This window comes from Pelophylax lessonae (assembly GCF_965119305.1).
Source record: "Pelophylax lessonae genome assembly, chromosome: 4".
Taxonomy (NCBI): domain Eukaryota; kingdom Metazoa; phylum Chordata; class Amphibia; order Anura; family Ranidae; genus Pelophylax; species Pelophylax lessonae.
The window spans coordinates 141,688,350-141,701,937 of record NC_138771.1 but is presented as its reverse complement, the minus strand read 5'-3'; the positions used below and the strand labels follow the sequence as shown (position 1 = coordinate 141,701,937).

Here is a 13,588-nt window from a genome sequence, read left to right as displayed (position 1 = left end):
CCAGCGCATTTCTAGTTGTAATAACGTTTTGTTCCAGTCCCCCCCACGTAGTGGGATGTGGATCCTGTCCAGGGCCATGAAGTTAGTTTTGGGCATTTTGTAGTTGTGCTTGTCCCTTACGTGTCTGCCTAAAGGCACATAGAAATTGCCAATGTGCATAGTTTGGAGGTGTTGGTTGACCCTCTTCCCAAATTCCTGTCGGGTCTTTCCTATGTAGAAGGACCCGCATTCGCAAGTCATCATGTATATTATTCCTTTGGTTTTGCAGTTGCAAAAGTGCTTGGGTTGAAATGGTTCTCCATTCGGTAAGATAGTATTGGTTATTTGGCGGATGACAGGGCATTGAGCGCAGTCTCCGCATGGAAAGGTGCCTTTGTTTTTGCATGGGTCTCTTTTTGATCCTTCCTGGAATTCACTACGTACCAGTTGTTGTTGGAGGGAACCTGCTTTCCTAAAGGTAATAGGTGGGTGGTGTGGTAAGAACTTTGAGGTGCTGGGTTCTTCCATAAGGATAGGCCAATTCTTAGTAAAGATGTTTCTAATTTCCTGGTGTTCGTTGGTGAATCTGATGATAATGCGAGTATCAATTCCAGTTTTGTTGGATTGCTTGTTTTTGAAGAGAAGCATTTCTCTATCTTTGTTGTTGGCCCGATTGTATGCCTTGCGTAGAGAGGTTTTGGTGTAGCCTCTTTCTAGGAATCGGGAAGTGAGTGCATCAGCTTCCAATTTGAAGTTGGCTGGATCATTACAATTTCTCTTGATTCTGAGGTATTGGCTGTAGGGTATGGAGTGAATGAGGGGTTGTGGATGAAAGCTTGAGGCATGAAGAATGGAATTGCCTGCTGTCTCCTTTCTATAGAGGGTGGTGGAGATTTTTCCTGTGGGGTCTTTATATATTAGGGTATCAAGAAACGATATTTGGTGTTTGTTGTATGACATTGTGAAAAACATGTTATAATCGTTTTGATTCATCTTGGTTAATAACTCAAGTATCATGTGTTCTGGTCCGTTCCAAATAATCAATATATCGTCAATATATCTTTGCCATATGAGAATCTTGTCAGTATAGATGGTGTTTACTTCGCTTGATAGAAATTCTTGCTCCCATGAGCCTAAGTAAATATTGGCGTATGAGGGCGCGCAGCTGGTTCCCATCGCAACCCCGCACGTTTGGATGTAGTAATTGCCACCAAATGTGAAGACATTGTAATTGAGTATATATTGTAGCATGTCTGTAATGAACAGGTTGAATTTTTGATCACGTTGATTGTGGCAGCGAAGTGTTTTTTCGATGATTTGTATTCCTTTGGTGTGAGGTATGTTGTTGTATAGAGATTCCACGTCAATCGTGATTAGGTAGGTTTCTTCTGGTATGGTGATGTCATTAAGTATCCTGAGAAGATGAAGTGTGTCTTGAGTGTAAGAAGGCAGGTCTTTGACATGAGGACGTAAGTATCGGTCAATGACTTTACTCATGGACTCTGAGATGCTTCCATTCCCGGATATAATTGGTCTTCCAGGTGGGTCATCCATGTTTTTATGCAGTTTGGGTAGTGCATATAATGTCGGAGTTTTGGGGTGTGGTGTCTTTATATATTCCCATAGGTTCTGGGAAATGGTACCTTCCCGGAATGCATTATCCACTTTGGTGTAGAAGATTTGATCATATGATTTGATCATAATTGGGGCAATCTGTTTGTAACATTTGGTGTTAGAGAGTATTGTGTGGCACATATTTTTGTATTTTTCTTTGCTCATAACAACTACATTGCCTCCTTTGTCAGATGGCTTGATGATAATTGTGTCGTTATTTTTGAGTTCTTGAAGAGCTCGTTTTTGTTTGTTGGTCAGGTTAGACATATGTTTTTTCTCTCTGATTGCTTCTATGTCTTTTGTGGTTTGTCGCACAAACAGTGCGATTGCTGGGTTGGTGTTAAAGGAAGGGAATTTATTTGATTTCTTTTTGAAAGTAGGTATATCTGTAGTTGCTTCTGGTTCCTCATTGTCAGAGTCTTGGTCTGGTTCACTGGGATCATCCCAGTCATCTAGGTCACTTTCTTGGAGTAGTAGGTTGAGGTCCCGGATGGCTCTGAATTCAGCCGCTGTAAGTGTAGGTGTGGCTTGTGGTTGGGGTTGTTTGTGATAAAGAGTTTTGAGTAGTAGGTTTCTGGCAAATAAGTTGACATCTTTAATGGTTTCAAACTTATCTAGGCATGTATTGGGACAAAAGGAAAGGCCTAGAGATAGCACTTCATTTTGTTCCTTGGTTAGTATGTGGGATGATAGGTTTATTACCGTTTTTCTTCCTCCTGTTTCTTCTCCGATTGGTGTTTCCTGGGGGGTTTGGGGTTCGTTTTCCCTAAAAAAACACTCTGTTGTTTCTGGTCGACCTTTGATCGTGTAAACATGTTGTACGCTTTGGGAGGTTGGTCTGTGTTCCCTGATTGTGTGGCTTGTTCATATGCCATATTGGTTCCTTGAAAATGGGGTTCATTTTCCTGAGTGTTTTCCTCATCTGTTCTACGTTGCGGTTCTTGTTGTTTGGGAGGTGGTCCTCTTCTATTTCTATGATAGTCAGGGCCGGAATTGTATGAGGATGAGTCTGATGAATAATAATGTTGTCCTGTTTTATCTGAAGGTCTGCCATATTGGGTTCTGCGGTTGGTTCGTTGATTTGTCCATTTGTAAGCTCTGCCTTGGGCGAAAGCATTCTTGTCCCGCCAGTATTTTCTTTCTTTTTTCCGTAGGATGTCCTTTCCATATTCTTCCAGGTGTGATTTAAGTTTGTTTTCTTGTTCACTGTATAGTTGAGCTTTTTTGAGAGGGGCCATTTGTTCATAGGTTTTTTTGATGTCAAGATCTAGGGTTTTTATTTGTCTCAGATATTCTTCTTGTAGAAGAATCATTAAGTTCCTAGAACACTCATTAAGTTGGTTTTCCCATTCTTTTTTAAGTTGAGTTGTGACATTTTCCATAGTGGGAAAAATTTGGATTCTTAATCCCACCGGGTTAATCTTCTCGCTAATATAGCGTTCAAATGTTTTAATGTGCCAGTGTAGTGCCGACTTCCTCTCCAAGTGTTTTTGTAATGTTCGGAATAATGCCAAGATGTCGGATTCTGTTTGTTCTTTGGCTTTGAAGCTGGTGTGGATGCCTGACATAAGAGTCTCCCATTCATCACCAACCAGGTCCCCCACATCTTTTTCTCCTTCTTCTTCGGTCATCCTCGCTGAGTAAAAGGAGGATGTTGCTTTAAGGAACAGGCAATCAACAGGGCTTTGCTGAGACTGTGGATAGTACCACAGCGCAAGCTATGTTTGCCTGGGAATAGTAGGTTTGGTGCTATTGCTGCTTAGCGACCATAGAAATAAGTTTGTAAGATAATAAGTATTTCCAGAGATCCGTGAGGCTGTGGATGTGTTATCCATCCGGGGTATTAGTTGAAGAAATGTTTTTTGGATCTTAACTGGAAGGGAAAGAAATAGTTTCTGCCACCATCCCGAGAGTATAGTTTGTCGATTTGTGGTGCCTCAGGTCAGGTATGGGATTTTAAGGGCAGGAGTAAAACGAGTAAACAGTAGTAGTACAATTTGTATAAAATTTATTCGCATGTATAATTATATACAGAGATTTGAGTGAATTAATGGGTAAAGTCCCATTGTGATAGTGAAGAGAAAAGAGTAGTAGGTGTGGTTACACGTGAAAAATAGTGACTTAGACAAGAAAGGTAGATGGTCCTGCTCTGCTGTTCCTCATATCAAAGAATGGGAAGATGGTTGCAGAGAGGGGCCTGATCGGTATTCCAACATGTTTCGGCCTAATAGCGGCCTTTATCAAGGATGTTACCGATTCTAGGAATAAGTACAATGAATTGTCAGAAATAGTAGCATATATTTGCTCAAGTTTAAGTTATATATAGAGAATAGTAGATAAACATACATATTTTTTGTCCACTTTCTGGAGTATTGCTTTCCCAGACTTTTTCCAGGAGCTGCAGGAACAATGCTGTATTGGGTGAGAAAAGTGCGGTATAGTTGTAGTTGGAGCCACAAGTGAAACAACCTGAAGAGTTGTTGGTGAAAAGTAGTATAAAAATATAATAATAATAATTACTTCTTGGGCCACGTGTTTTCTGGTCCAATGTAGTTCAATGTGGCTATAGTGTATACCTTTCCACATTGATGGAGATCATCTGTGGTGTTTGCACATTGATGGGAGTCATCTGAGGTGCAAAGTATATAAGAAAGATGCATAGTAAAGTAAAGGATGGTTTGAGGTAAAATTAAATAAACATCCTTGAATGCAGTACTGAAGGTTTGAAAAGTAAGGACTTGATGGAGAGATGTTGGTACATCTTTTCAAGTCCATGCTTACGTTTTGTAGAAGGTATTGGTATGGTGTTGCAGCATGTTGCCTCCAGGTCCTGTCCTCCTGCGATCCGGGAGAGACTGAGGATCTGGAGGTGTTCCCCGGCCTTTTAAAGGCTGTCGCACATGCGCAGTGATGCGCTGTGTGACGCCTATGGGCGGTGTCCGTGGTCTGACGTGAGATGCGTCTGCACGCGGCAGATGCGGCATCCCTTGTAGCCGTGCGGACGTGCCTCTGCGGCCGCCGACACGGAGGAAAGCCAAAAAATCCCAAGGGGGATAGTGGAGGGTGCAGGACCGACCGATTGGCTTAAAAATGCCCCGATCCAAAAGGGGAATCGGGGCTTTCCGTGCCGGGAGTTCCTGGAGTGCAGGAAATAAGCAAAAAAAAGGTGGATGAACAGTGTCATGGCAGTATATGTACAGACGTGTAAATACCAATTAAGTACATATGAAGAGGATTAATTGAATAAACAAGATATAATATATATTGATATATATAGAGTTGCAGCAATAATAATCATGAAGAGAGAGGGGATGTGGGACGGTCTGGATAGGGTCCGAGTAGGGAGGGTATTCTATGGTCAGGTATCCCAGTATCATGTTTTCAGCATGTATTGGGGAGTAGGATGGCCAGAAAATGGCCAATAGTAGGTTGGTCTAAATGGAGGTGGATTTCCTTGGTATGAATTTAGTCTTTTTTGCCTGAAGAGAAACCTGGGAGAAATGGACGATAACTTTGGGCTTCATTTAGCCCTGGTGGGATGGTGGCCTTGAGAAGAGTAATCCAGCGCATTTCTAGTTGTAATAACGTTTTGTTCCAGTCCCCCCCACGTAGTGGGATGTGGATCCTGTCCAGGGCCATGAAGTTAGTTTTGGGCATTTTGTAGTTGTGCTTGTCCCTTACGTGTCTGCCTAAAGGCACATAGAAATTGCCAATGTGCATAGTTTGGAGGTGTTGGTTGACCCTCTTCCCAAATTCCTGTCGGGTCTTTCCTATGTAGAAGGACCCGCATTCGCAAGTCATCATGTATATTATTCCTTTGGTTTTGCAGTTGCAAAAGTGCTTGGGTTGAAATGGTTCTCCATTCGGTAAGATAGTATTGGTTATTTGGCGGATGACAGGGCATTGAGCGCAGTCTCCGCATGGAAAGGTGCCTTTGTTTTTGCATGGGTCTCTTTTTGATCCTTCCTGGAATTCACTACGTACCAGTTGTTGTTGGAGGGAACCTGCTTTCCTAAAGGTAATAGGTGGGTGGTGTGGTAAGAACTTTGAGGTGCTGGGTTCTTCCATAAGGATAGGCCAATTCTTAGTAAAGATGTTTCTAATTTCCTGGTGTTCGTTGGTGAATCTGATGATAATGCGAGTATCAATTCCAGTTTTGTTGGATTGCTTGTTTTTGAAGAGAAGCATTTCTCTATCTTTGTTGTTGGCCCGATTGTATGCCTTGCGTAGAGAGGTTTTGGTGTAGCCTCTTTCTAGGAATCGGGAAGTGAGTGCATCAGCTTCCAATTTGAAGTTGGCTGGATCATTACAATTTCTCTTGATTCTGAGGTATTGGCTGTAGGGTATGGAGTGAATGAGGGGTTGTGGATGAAAGCTTGAGGCATGAAGAATGGAATTGCCTGCTGTCTCCTTTCTATAGAGGGTGGTGGAGATTTTTCCTGTGGGGTCTTTATATATTAGGGTATCAAGAAACGATATTTGGTGTTTGTTGTATGACATTGTGAAAAACATGTTATAATCGTTTTGATTCATCTTGGTTAATAACTCAAGTATCATGTGTTCTGGTCCGTTCCAAATAATCAATATATCGTCAATATATCTTTGCCATATGAGAATCTTGTCAGTATAGATGGTGTTTACTTCGCTTGATAGAAATTCTTGCTCCCATGAGCCTAAGTAAATATTGGCGTATGAGGGCGCGCAGCTGGTTCCCATCGCAACCCCGCACGTTTGGATGTAGTAATTAACCCATTAATTCACTCAAATCTCTGTATATAATTATACATGCGAATAAATTTTATACAAATTGTACTACTACTGTTTACTCGATATATATATATATATATTTCAAAATCATCGCCCACAGTATCAAAAATAAAGTGACATGTCTGTGCTAAATGCAGTGCAAATTATTCCCACAATGTAAATTTAATTCATATAAAATATATATGACAATACCACAATAAAATAAGTTGTGATTGTGAATAAGTTAGGTGCAAGTTTAAGTGTGTAAACTAAACTTAACGAAAAGTCCATAACTGAATTCCAGTGTGCAATCTAAAAAGTGCTCGTCACTTTCTGTCAGATGCTTCCACCTTTCTTCTGTGATCTGCTCAAGTAAAGTGGTGGACTGGATAGCCTCTCTCTCTGCCTCTCACCTTAGTAGCACTGGCACTGCACTGGTTCAAAAAGCTGTCTATTATTTTCATTATAAGAACTTGTCAGAACATGCTTCCACCACCTGTCCTTCACACTAGTAGTGCTCATTTGCTTTGCTCAAGTCAAGTGCCACTGCAGTGCAGGCACAGCCGCAGAGGCAGGCCGCAGGAAGCACAGGCACCACCACAACACAACACTTATGGACCATGGATGGTTGGATAATCATCATAGCCGTCAGTCTCCCTCTTCTTGGTTCAAAAAAGCCACCCATGACCCGTGTGTATATAATATATTAATATTTTATATTGATTATTTGATTTTCAAATGGCACATTTGCCATGGCAAGGATTAGGCCCTCTCCACGGTCCACCTCACTCATAGAGAAGAAGATGAGATAACGAAGAAAATGCTCCGAGTCCTGCTCCCGCGTCCCGCCGCCCGTGTCACAACTCCTCTCAGTAAGGGCCCTAAGGGGTGGAGTCTGAGTGACACACAACACGTTTAGAGGCGGAGACCTCGAGCGGGAAGACGGCAGCACGGCTCCTCCAGTGCGGTCTTAACTTGATGATCATGACGACAGTGATTCCGCGGGCCGCGGCGCGAGCGAGGCTGTGGGATTGATTGAATTGAGTTGTGCTGCCTACTGCTTCACCCTACCTACTACTACTAAATTGCGAGTCAGTATATTTTATTTCATTTTTATATATAAAAGCGGTATTGTTGAGCACTACTAGCCACTAGATCTCCTGGCTGTCACTTTGTCACATGTTGGGGAATCACAGCGGCTCGGCTCCAGAAGTGGCGGGTGTCCCCGTCATCCTGCCAGGGCCGCCAAGAAGTTCATCACCCAAGTTATTATCTTATGAGGAGAGGACCTATGGGATTGAGAATTGAAATAATTAAATATATATGGCTTTTTGAACCAGTGCAGTCAGTGCCACAGTGCCACCCAGACGCTATCCACCAGTGCCACCACCATTAAGTGTGTTGGTCGGTCACTCGAGCACTGAAGGAGGTGGAAGCATCTGACAAGTGAAGTGACACTTTAGATTTGCACACTGGAATTCATTTATGGACTTTTCGTTATAGATAGGTTTACACACTTCAACTTGTTTCACGCACCTGACCTAACTTATTTCATAACTTATTTTATTGTGATTTATTGTCATATTTTATATGAATTGAATTTACTGTTACATTGTGGGAATAATTATTTTCACTGCATTTAGGCTTTAGCACATTCATGTCACTTTATTTTTGATACTGTGTGGAGTGTGGGCAGGGCACTGGGGGCAACGATGATATATCAATTGCACAAACACTTTATTCGCACAGCCAAGTTGTGTTTGTTAGTAGTTTCTTGATGCACTTTAAGAGCTGTAGCACCATTTATTTGTTTGTTTCATATTTTCTTTTTATTGGAAAGATTTGGTATAGCAGCTTTTATTATACACAGCCTTTAATTTCGTATGCGCTGATTTACAAATGACATTATACACATTTATTTGAGCTATATGCAACCTGCCATGTACTGTTCTGGCAGTGGTAATTTTTTTTTAAAAGTAACGAGTAACGATGCAGCACAAAACAAAAATTTCGGAGTAGAAGTATCGAAATCATCGAAAAAATGTAAAGTAGGAGAAAAAAATTCTACTCTAGGAAAGTACAGATACCGCATTTCCGTACTTAAGTACAGTACTTAATTAGTTCTACTTCGTTACTATACATCTCTGGGTATGGCGACCAAGAGGCCAACAAGCCATCCAGAGCAGCTAAAGTGTTTTCTTTCCCTGCCTATTTTGACAGAATTTTCGCTAAAGAGTAGGCATGACCAAAGTGTCCCTGTGGGGTCCCTAAGCGCTTCACTAGGCGTTACCCCTAGGAGGAGTCCCTTCTTAAGAAGTGAACTGTGCCACCGGTGGTGGACCCTCCGGTTTTAAGATTAAACAAGGCAATCATGATAGCGGTTGAAGAGTTCCTGGCCTTTAAGGATTCAGCTGACAGAAGGCTTAGGCTGTTGCCCGCACTATGTACACTCTGGCTGTTTCGGCAGTGGGGCTGGTATTCCCCATTGCCCTAGTGATGCAAACTCTGACCGAGTGAGCTAAGCTCCTACACCCTGACCTGGAGGGGGAACAGCTCCCCCTGCCTTTGCTAAGCTGGCGGACCAGCTTGTCCGGGGGCTGCAGTTTATCTGTGATGCCTCTTTGGATGCGGCTCCCCTGATTGCTCGCCTCTTTTGGCAGTGGTCCTTCGGCGTGTTTTTTGGCTCAAGTACTGTCTGCGGATCAGACTTCAGAAAACGCCTTGACTGATCTTCCTTTTCAAGGAGATTGCCTGTTTAGAGCTACCCTGGATTACATCATTAAAGGTCTCAGAGGGGGAAAGAGTACTTTTCTTCCACAGGCTACAAAGGGCAAGGAACCTCGTCAGACGTGGGCCTTCCTTCTCAGCTCATAAGAAGTTTTTTCGTCCCTCAGGGTTGACTGACAAGGGCTCAAAGCCTTTCAGGGCCTCTTCTGGAGGATCCAAACGAACCTGGTCTGGCAAGCCAAGAGCAGGTTTCTCCAGACCCGGAGAGAAGGCTCCTTTTGCATGAAGGTGCGCCCTCAGCCGTATCGGGGGTAGTGGGGACATCTTCGCTGGTTTCCGGACCTGTGGGCTTCCCAGGTACAAGACACCTGGGTCCACAAAGTCATTCAGTCCGACTACAAGATCAAGTTTCACTCTTGTCCCCCAGCAAGGTTTCTTCTTTCCAACTTGTGCCTGTCTCCAGACCGCTTACAGGGCCTGTTTGGGGCGGTACAAGACCTGTTCCTTCAAGGGGTGATTGTCCCTCAGAACGTTTTCATGGTTTTTACTCAAACCTGTAAAGTTCTCAGGAAGGAAGGCAAAGTGCGTCCAATCTTGGACCTCAAGGTGCTAAACTGCTTTGTGCAAGTACAGAATTTCTGAATGGGGGGGTCCATTGCATCGGGGGGGATTTCCTCGCCTCTATCGGTATCAAGGATGCCTACCTTCTTATTCCAATATGTGCCAGTCACCAGTGTTTTCTCTGCTTTTCTGCTGTGGGAGAGGAGCAATATCAGTTTGGTCCCACATCTGCTCCTCGGGTTATTCACAAAGTGTTAGCCCTGGTGCTAGTTTTGCTACGCCAATGGGGTATTGCGGTACTTGGACGATCTCCCCCCTGTGAGCAGAGTCTCCCTCTGCTCTGGTGGAGAACCTGGAGATCACAATACGAACTCTGCAGGAGTTCTGCTGGATTCTGAATTTTCAGAAGTCTGCTCTGATTCGGTCCACAAAGCTGGAATATCTGGGCCTGACTCTGAGACTCTTAGCCTTAGCCAGAGTGCTCCTTTCTCTGGAAAAACTCCAGAAATTGCAGGCTGCAATTTGCCTCATGCTGTCCAATAAATGGTCATCCCTCCGGACTTGCATGCGGGTGCTGGGCCTGATGGTGACCTTTGAGGCGGTTCTGTTGCACAGTCCCATACGAGGTACATGTAAAGGGAAATTCTGACCAAATGGGAAAAGACTCTGCAGTCTCTGGACAATCAGATCCGGCTGAGTCGGGGCACGAAGGAGTCCCTGATATGGTGGCTTCATTCTCCAGCGCTTTGGCTGGGAAAATCCTTCCTCCCCTTGTATTAGTGGTCACCACAGATGCCGCCAGCCTTTCTGGCTGGGGAGGCGTCTTCGGCAAGCATTCTGCTCAGGGGATCTTGACACTGGAAGAGTCCAGACTCCCAATCAATGTCTTAGAACTCTGAGCGATCAGACAGTGTCTAGATTATTGGACAGATTGAATGCACACTGGACAACCCTGAAGACAATCGGACAATGCCGCAGCCTTGGCTTATTTCAATAACCAGGGGGGACACAAGAAGTGGAGGTACCTGGCATTCTAAGTTGGGCAGAATGGTTCGTTCCAGCCTTCTCCGCTGTGCACATTCCGAGGGGTTGAAAATTGACAGGTGGATTACCTCAGTCGGCAGGCGTTGGAGTGGTCCCTTCATCCGGAGGGGTTTCATCAGCTATGTCTCTGGTGGGGCACCCCCGAGGTGGATCTGCTGGTGTCTCGGGTCAACAGAAAGGTGTAGAGGTTTGTAGCTCTATCAAGGGATCCTCTGGCGGACGCCACGGACGCGCTAGTGGCCCAGTGGGGGTCAGTATCGTCTGATTTACGCCTTCCCTCCTCTCAAGCTTCTGCCAAGTCTTCTACACAGGATCGAGGTAGAAGGGATTTCAGTCATCTTGGTGGCTCTGGACTGGCCTCACTGGGCTTTGTAGACCGATCTGGTGCGGCTGGTCGCCAAAGTTCTTTGGCATCTTCCTCTCAGGGAGGTTCTGCTGTCCCAAGGACTGATCTTCCATCCTGCTTTGCAGTCGCTGGCTTTGACTGCTTGGCTGTTGATTGCCAGATGCTGAAGGATTGGTGTTTATCTGAGTTGGCGATTCCTACACTATTAAAAGCTAGGAAATCTGCCTCTAGTAAGATCTACCATGGTACGTGGAAGACGTACATTGTGTGGTGTGATTTTTCTTTTTTTTCGGGGTTCTTCCTCGGTGGCTCAGATTTTTGATCTTCAATGGGGGTTGAACAGAAGCTGGCTTTGAGTGCCATCAAGGGCCAGGTATCTGCTTTAGCAGTCTTCTTCCAATGACCTTTGGCCACATACTCCCTGGTGCGTACCTTTCTTCAGGGTGTCCGACATTTGGTTCCTGCAGTGCGGGCTCCGTTGCCGCCTCAGGGTCTTAATTTGGTGCTTTCAGCTCTACAGAAGCCTCCATTTGAAAATATTCGGGAGATTCCCCTGCTTTCGCCGTCTCAGAAGGTGGCTCTTTTAGCATCGCCAATGCACGCAGGGTGTCTGAACTAGCGGCGTAATCCTGTCGTTCACCTTACCTGGTGATTCACAGGGATAAAGTGGTTCTTCGCCCCTGTCAATCGTTCCTTCCAAAGGTTGTCTGATTTTCATTTGAATGAAGACATTGTGTTGCCTTCCCTGTGTCCCAGGCCTAAACATCCCAAAGGAAATTGCCTTGAATGTGGTCCGGGCAATTGGGGTGTACCTTGCAGCTACAGAGTCTTTCAGGCAGTCACTCTTTGTGCTAACAGATGGACCTCAAAGGGTTGTCTGCTTCCTCTGCGACCATTTTCCCAATGGATCACACAGACGGTGGTTCAGGCTTATTGCATCAGGGGTCAGGTTCCTCCTTTCCCTGTCAAGGCGCACTCTCCTAGAGCACTTGGTGCCTCCTGGGCTTTCTGTCATCTAACATCAGTGACGCAGGTTTGCAAGGCCTGGTCATCACAAAGTTTTATAAAGTGGATGTGTTGGCATCTAAAGATGCTGCTTTTGGCGCAGGGTTTTGCAAGCTGCTGTTTAATAGAGGACCTGATCCTCTTTGAGGTTGTGGTGTTGTTTGTGGGGTTAGGTACCTCAGGCCTAAGAAATTGGTGGGACTTTATGGGCAAGGTGTAGATAGTAGAAATGAGTACAGTACTTAGTAAAAATAAATTTGTTTACTGTATGTAAAAAACATATATATATACATTATACAATGGTAGTGGTGAGGGGTTGTAGACCCCTGAGTGAGAAGGGTGAGGAAAATGATAGAATAGTGACAGTGTGTAAATAGTGACTTAGGTAAGATAGGAAGTTTCTCTATTTCGTTTAAGAGAGTTTTCCTCTTTTTGCGTCCCAACGCGTTTCGGCTCGCTCCTGGAGCCTTTTTCAAGGGGTTGTGGTGTTTTTTTCTGGTAGGCTCCAGTTTGGTTGAGCTCCTGTTGCCTGGTTGGCTAATGTTTAGCCTTGGGAATTTTCGTCGTCGTTCCCACCCCTCATGTTTAACACTGCTTTAGGACGTCCCAATGATTAAGAATATCAGCTGTGTCCGTCAGTGAACGGAAGAGAAAATTGTATTGTTGACTTACAGTAAAATCCATTTCTCTGATGTTCATTGACAGACACAGCACCCACCCCTCTGTGGAGTTAGAATTCTCCTGACACTGCTTGTAACGAAACGGAGTGGCTATTGCAGAGAGAGGGAGTATACTCCCTGGGACTGCCCAAGGGTGTAGCCAGAATTATTTTCTGCCTAGTGTCCTACTCCTGTAGGGGGCAGTATACCCCAATGGTTATGAATATCAGGAGCTGTGTCCGTCAATGAACATCAGAGAAATGGATTTAACTGCAAGTCAAAAATCCCATGGTTATCCTTTCACTTGGAATGCTTTTGAAAACTCCCATGGTTATCCCTTCACTTGGAATGCTGTAGTAAAGCATCAGCCCTTTTGAGGTTAACATATTGCAGGTATTTTTGGCGTAGACAATTTACACAGCACTTGAATTGTCTATTCACATCAGCCCATGCTTGCAAGGAGCTTTACAATCGAAGGTCCCTAACTTACTAAGGCTGGCCATACATGATACAATTTTCTTTCAGTTTTCTGTCAGATTTTCTTGAAATTTACCTTCAAGTATGTAGTACGAAGGCCTGCCTAATTGGATACAAGTGAATGTGTTTAGCTTTGACACCACATTATGTGGTTTGTGGTAGATCTGACAGAAAATTGTACAACAAAAGTTGGACATGTATGGCCAGCCTTGCATGCATACATACACACCCTTTTGGGGCAAAATTTGACAGGTGCGATAATTCATCATCACACAAGTTGTGCAGGCAGATGTGAGCCTTATTGTTGCCAATTAATTCTGCAGCTGCTGAAGAAGCATGGGGTTTGAGTTCTATACAGAATGTAGCAGCTGCTTTTTTGCTTTTTTTTTTTTTTTTTTTTTCTTCGCTCAGTTGGAGGTTATAATTCTTA

The 13,588-nt window shown here is 44.1% G+C and overlaps 1 protein-coding gene across 1 annotated transcript in view; it reads left to right on the top strand.

The window, feature by feature from the left end:
* UBE2Q2 (ubiquitin conjugating enzyme E2 Q2) overlaps positions 1-13,588 on the top strand; it is a 129,553-nt gene that overhangs the window by 115,325 nt on the left and 640 nt on the right. The window lies entirely within an intron of this gene.